This window comes from Montipora foliosa, chromosome 6 (genome assembly GCF_036669935.1).
Source record: "Montipora foliosa isolate CH-2021 chromosome 6, ASM3666993v2, whole genome shotgun sequence".
In the NCBI taxonomy this organism is placed as follows: domain Eukaryota; kingdom Metazoa; phylum Cnidaria; class Anthozoa; order Scleractinia; family Acroporidae; genus Montipora; species Montipora foliosa.
Window position 1 is genome coordinate 45,350,245 of NC_090874.1, and position 7,214 is coordinate 45,357,458.

General features: G+C 38.6%; 1 long non-coding RNA gene across 2 annotated transcripts in view; it reads right to left on the reverse strand.

The window, feature by feature from the left end:
* Window positions 1–246: 246 nt before the first annotated feature.
* The window catches only part of LOC138007497 (uncharacterized), a 10,763-nt gene continuing 3,795 nt past the window's right edge, over window positions 247–7,214 (reverse strand). The window contains exons 3-4 of one of the 2 annotated variants that reach the window (XR_011124047.1): window positions 3,544–3,747; window positions 247–1,706 (exon numbers count right to left, since the gene is read on the reverse strand). This is a non-coding gene — a long non-coding RNA (uncharacterized lncRNA). Of the gene's footprint in view, window positions 3,748–7,214 lie in introns of both variants that reach the window. The other variant, XR_011124046.1, reaches the window with a different exon arrangement.

Genomic DNA, 7,214 nt, shown 5'->3' on the forward strand with positions numbered 1-7,214 from the left:
GAATTGGAACAAAACTTTTCCAGTTCACTTTACTGTCTGCCCACACGCATGTGTTCAAAGGAGCAAGGAATCACAGCATTTTGCATAAAAACGAACAAAGACAGTAAAACCTTTATTTCGCATTAATGCCCTAGGAGCATTCACATGTTATTAAAAATAAAGCTAAAATAGACTTGCCTGTAACTCTATGCCAATTTTGTAGTTCTTTTCACTAAAAATATATTTTAAGTCTAAGGAGCGCAAAACCCTAGTCAAAATCAAATTAACTGTTGGATCAATGTAACAAGGAGAGAAATATGGTATTCTGTGACAGATAAGTCAGTGTTCAGTTACAGTTTGCCCCTTATAATATGACATAAAACTGTGAAAAAAACTGCCAAAGCTAGGAGAACATTATGTGTCTAATGTTCCAGTGGCTTGTTCTTGAAGCTATATCAAAGAGACAACTGATGCACAGAGTTTGCAGTTGAAGTTGCACATTAAACTTTGTTTTGGGATGCACTAAGTGTTAAGAAAACACCTTAAGAGCAAGAACATTACACTACCTTTGTACATATATGTAGAGAATTCTAATCACATTAAAAGCTATAATTTTACTGTTGGATCTGTTAAGGAGAGGACTATAATAGTATTGTGTGACACCATCAGTAGCCACTCAGTTATAGTTTGTCCCTTAAAATATGACACAAACACAGGAAAAAAAACTGCCAAAACTAGGAGAACATTATGTCTGTAATGTTCCAGTGGCTTGTTCTTGGAGCTATCAAAAAGATATCTGATGCACAGAGTTTGCAGTTGAAGTTGCACATTAAAGTCAGTGGAAAGCAACACCTCTCTACATGCCGCCTGTTTCCTAAAACAAATATTGAATAAGGAAGGATGGTCAAAAGATGCCACTCATGGGACCCCAAGCTGGGTGGAGAGTTTCGGGCGCTCCACTTGGTGCTTGTTCCACACTCGCGTTTCCCAAGACCCACATAGCCGTGAGGATCAACCAATCCCCGGTCATGCCCAATACAATCTAATGGGTCATTGCACACAGGTACAGTTGTCAACTTTGTTGAATACAGGCTGAATACAGTTCAGCAGCTTACTGTATCGTGACTGTTAAGATTTTACAGGAACCATAACCGGGTCGCTGTCTGAGAGTTCATGGCTGGTGTCAGAGGACCGTCTGTGTTCAAGCTGGGGTCACTTAGATCTAGTTTCATTTGCAATGCTACTAAACAATATTAAAATGCCTGCTAACATACAAATTATGGTCTTGAGATTCCCAAGCCAAGGAGGTGTTGCTTTGCAGTGGAGTGTAAAAAAGGAGTGCCATTCCATGATGTCAGATACATGTAATTTCGCTGATTAAAAAGCACCGGGCTAATGTTGACCATATGGGAATCAAACCCAGCACATTGGTGGCAGGCAAGAGTTTCACAAACTCTGCTGTTCCTGCAAATTTATTGAAAGATGGGTTTGGTTTTAAAAACAACAAAATTTGAGCATTTTACCAGTTTGCTGTGATATTACAAGCGACTGCTACTAGTGACACAGTGTCAATGTGCATGGACTTTGCTAATGATCAGCCTGGTGATAACTGCATCTGTTGTTGAAACCACCCAGCAAAAATGGACAAAACAGTACATAATCTGATCATCACAGATTGCAATGTACCACAGACTCATGCCAGCATCACAAATCACAGCAACGTTTATCTGCAAAACATGCAAAGTGTGTGTACATCAATATCTGAATCAATTATGGAAAGAAATACTCTTTGAGCCAGTCAATAGCTCTCCCCACTGTAGTGTATATATAATAAATGTAAACCTTGTTGCTTTGTAGTTAAAACCATTTTATTCTTACAACAGATAAGTTTTTATAACAGTTTTGCAAGCATGTTACTTAAGTTTTCTGTGATATCGAAACTTGCTTGCTGAATTATATATACATTTACAATATGCTAAAATAATCAAAATAATTCTAACAACACGGGCACACCTTAAGAGGTACAAATTATGCACGCGGGGCAATTGTTGCCATTTATCAGTTCAGTAAGATCCTTACATCTAATATGAAACTTAAACTTAGATAGGCTGCTCGTTTCAGTGATCTTTTCATCTAGCTAGTTCCATAAAAAGGGTCCAATTAAGATATCTATGAGAGTGTTTACCTTACAATGGAGAATTAAATCTAGGAATTTCACAATTTTGGTTTGGAAAATTTATATATTTACAAGACTTTGTACTGAAAATATCACAAGTGAAATTAGGAACTAGCCTATATTTAACCTTGTAAATGAGTATAACTATGTCTTGCAATCTCCTATTAAGAATGCTTGGTAGTTTAGCACGATCTAATAAGTTCATATACGTTTCTGAATGTGAATTACAAACTATCCTTAGTGCCTGCTCTTGCATTCTCCAGATGTACATGTAAATTACTTCCTCTGCATGAGACTTGATCACATGTTCATTCCAGTCCAACCGTGAGACTCTACATAAGCTCTATTGAATGAGAGCAAAAGCATCTTGGCTGTTCTTAACTTTGTTTTGGGATGCATTAAGTGTTAAGAACACATGTTAAGAGCAAGAACATAATACTACCTTTGTACATATCTGTAGAGAATTCTAATCACATTAAAAGCTATTTACTGTTGGATCTTTTAAGGAGAGGACTATAGTATTGTGTGACACCATCAATAGCCATTCAGTTATAGTTTGTCCCTTAAAATATGACACAAACACAGGGAAAAAACTGCCAAAACTAGGAGAACATTATGTCTGTAATGTTCCAGTGGCTTGTTCTTGGAGCTATCAAAAAGATATCTGATGCACAGAGTTTGCAGTTGAAGTTGCACATTAAAGTCAGTGAGAAAGCAACACCTCTCTACATGCTGCCTGTTTCCTAAAACAAATATTGAATAAGGAAGGATGGCCAAAAGATGCCACTCATGGGACCCCAAGCTGGGTGGAGAGTTTCGGGCGCTCCACTTGGTGCTTGTTCTACACTCGCGATTCCCAAGACCCACATAGCCGTGAGGATCAACCAATCCCAGGTCATGCCCAATACAATCTAATGGGTCATTGCACACAGGTACAGTTGTCAACTTTGTTGAATACAGGCTGAATACAGTTCAGCAGCTTACTGTATTGTGACTGTTAAGATTTTACAGGAATCATAACCGGGTCGCTGTCTGAGAGTTCATGGCTGGTGTCAGAGGACCGTCTGTGTTCAAGCTGGGGTCACTTAGATCTAGTTTCATTTGCAATGCTACTAAACAATATTAAAATGCCTGCTAACATACAATGGTCTTGAGATTCCCAAGCCAAGGAGGTGTTGCTTTGCAGTGGAGTGTAAAAAAGGAGTGCCATTCCATGATGTCAGATACATGTAATTTCGCTGATTAAAAAGCACCGGGCTAATGTTGACCATATGGGAATCAAACCCAGCACATTGGTGGCAGGCAAGAGTTTCACAAACTCTGCCGTTCCTGCAAATTTATTGAAAGATGGGTTTGGTTTTAAAAACAACAAAATTTGAGCATTTTACCAGTTTGCTGTGATATTACAAGCGACTGCTACTAGTGACACAGTGTCAATGTGCATGGACTTTGCTAATGATCAGCCTGGTGATAACTTCATCTGTTGTTGAAACCACCCAGCAAAAATGGACAAAACAGTACATAATCTGATCATCACAGATTGCAATGTACCACAGACTCCTGCAAGCATCACAAATCGCAACAACGTTTATCTGCAAAACATGCAAAGTGTGTGTACATCAATATCTGAATCAATTACGGAAAGAAATACTCTTTGAGCCAGTCAACAGCTCTCCCCACTGTATAGTGTATATATAATAAATGTATACCTTATTGCTTTGTAGTTAAAACCACTTTCATTCTTAAAACAGATAACAGTTTTGCAAGCATGTTACTTAAGTTTTCTGTGATATCGGAACTTGCTTGCTGAATTATACATACATTTACAATATGCTAAAATAATCAAAATAATTCTAACAACACAGGCACACCTTAAGAGGTACAAATTATGTACGCAGGGCAATTGTTGCCATTTATCAGTTCAGTAAGATCCTTACATCTAATATGAAACTTAAACTTAGATAGGCTGCTCGCTTCAGTGATGTTTTCATCTAGCTAGTTCCATAAAAAGGGTCCAAGATATCTAAGAGAGTGTTTATCATACAATACAGAATTAAATCTAGGAATATCACAAGTTTGGTTTCGAAAATTTATATATTTATACAAGACTTAGTACTGAAAATATCACAAGTGAAATCAGGAACTAGCCTATATTTAACCTTGTAAATGAGTATAACTATGTCTTGCAATCTCCTATTAAGAAGGCTTGCTAGTTTAGCACGATCTTATAATATAATAAGTTCATATACGTTTCTGAATGTGAATTACAAACTATCCTTAGTGCCCACTCTTGAATTCTCCAGATGTACATGTAAATTACTTCCTCTGCATGAGACTTGATCACATGTTCATTCCAGTCCAACCGTGAGACTATAAATAAGCTCTATTGAATGAGAGCAAAAGCATCTTGGCTGTTCTTAACTTTGTTTTGGGATGCACTAAGTGTTAAGAACACATGTTAAGAGCAAGAACATTACACTACTTTAATTTGTACATATCTGTAGAGAATTCTTATCACATTAAAAGCTATTTACTGTTGGATCTTTTAAGGAGAGGACTATAGTATTGTGTGACACCATCAATAGCCATTCAGTTATAGTTTGTCCCTTAAAATATGACACAAACACAGGGAAAAAACTGCCAAAACTAGGAGAACATTATGTCTGTAATGTTCCAGTGGCTTGTTCTTGGAACTATCAAAAAGATATCTGATGCACAGAGTTTGCAGTTGAAGTTACACATTAATGTCAGTGGGAAAGCAACACCTCTCTACATGCCGCCTGTTTCCTAAAACAAATATTGAATAAGGAAGGATGGCCAAAAGATGCCACTCATGGGACCCTAAGATGGGTGGAGTCGAGTTTCGGGCGCTCCACTTGGTGCTTGTTTCACACTCGCATTTCCCAAGACCGACATAGCCGTGAGGATCAACCAATCCCCGGTCATGCCCAATACAATCTAATGGGTCATTGCACACAGGTACAGTTGTCAACTTTGTTGAATACAGGCTGAATACAGTTCAGCAGCTTACTGTATCGTGACTGTTAACTTAAGATTTTACAGGAACCATATATAACCGGGTCGCTGTCTGAGATTTCATGGCTGGTGTCAGAGGACCGTCTGTGTTCAAGCTGGGGTCACTCAGATTTAGCTTCAGTTACAATGCCACCAAATCAAAACGCCTGATAACATACCAAGGGCTCAAGATTCCCGAGTGATGGAGGTGTTGCTTAATTTCTTAGTATAGTTTATAGAGAAACTCTATTTAACAATTAAACATCTTCCTGATACAAGACAACTTCTAATTTTTTCAGGGAGTGAGTAAGTGAATGTGTGAGAAAAAGGATCAAACTAGACAATCTGATGCTAAAATATGTTTGATGATTGTTGTTAAAATTAAGGAATGATCTTCAAACTTACATGTTGAGAAACTGCCAAGTAAGAATCCTGAAAAAACTTTCAGGTCCCCGTTGGGATTCCCAATGCCCATGATCTCCGAGATGCTACAGCTAACACTCCTCCAATCTTGAGATTGAATGAGCCACATCTCACAAGAGCAGGACAAACCAATGTGGAAAGAAAAATCGTAACACAGGGGGAAACTATGATGTCAGCCAAACTCTTAATTAGAAAACACAAGGCTTGTTGACTTTATGGGAGTCAAAGCCATGCAAGCATATTGATGGCAGGCAAGAGTATTACAAACTTCACTGTTCCTGCAAATTCTCTTGAAAGATGGGTTTGGTTTTCAAAGGATCAAATTTTGTGCATTGATTGCCAGTTTGCTGTGATATCACAAGCGACTGCCACCAAATCAAAACGCCTGATAACATACCAAGGGCTTAAGATTCCCAAGTGATGGAGGTGTTGCTTAATTTCTAGTAATTTCAGCCTGGTGATAACTGCATCTCTTGATAAAACCACCCAGCAAAACTTGACCAAACAGTCCATAATCTGATCATCACAGATTGGACAAAACGCATTGCAAGGATCACAAATGACAGCAATTAGTTTGCCTGGATAACATGTGAAGTGTGTGTACATCAATAGATGAATATATAGACTCACATCAATTGTAGTTAATAATAATATTATCATTGGCAGTGCTAATCACCCTTTACTTGCAGTATTAGGACTGAATTGCAAAAGGGCGCAGCTCCAAATATCAGGCTGAAAGCATATGAAGACGCCTCTGGCTGCCGCTGTACAGTCCACGTTTGATGTCAGAGCACAGTACCACAGCTAGATGTTAATTAGCTGTGCATGGGAAAGCAACATCCCTCTTCATAACCTGTTCCACAAAACAAATATCGAGTAAGGATAGATGGCCAAATGATGCCAGTCACGTGACCCCAAGCTGGGTGGAGAGTCTAGCGCGCTCCACTTGGTGCTTGAGCCACTTTCGTGCTTCCCAAGGCCCTCATAGCCATGATGATCAACCAATCCCAGGTCATGCTCCGTACAATCTAACAGGTCATTGCAGACAATTACAGTAGTCAACTTTGTTGAATACAGGCTGAATACAGTTCAGCAGCTCTCTGTATTGTGGCTGTTAGGATGTTTACAGGAACCATATTAAACCGGGTCGCTATCTGAGATTTCGTGGCTGGTGTCAGAGGATGGTCTGTGTTCAAGCTGGGGTCACTCAGATTTAGCTTCAGTGAGAATGCCAAAATTAAAAGGCCTGATAACATACCAAGGGCTTAAGATTCCCGAGTGATGGAGGTGTTGCTATCCTGCATAGTGTAAAGAAAACGACTGTTGAATATATAAACATCTGATACAAAATCAACTTCAAATTTTTTCAGGAAGTGATTAAGTGAATGTGTAAGAAAAACGATAAAACTACACGTACATGTAGACAATCTGATGCTAAAATCTGTTTGATGACTATGGTGAAAGTTAAAGGAATATGATCTTTGTGATTTATTTGGTAGTTAGTGGTTTGTTTGAAGGATGTGCATTAAAACGAGGCTGTTCTGAGTATGGTTGCCATGTTGTGAAAACATATTGTGTGGTTGATTACGGTATATAAAGTGCACCTAACCCCAAGATATTT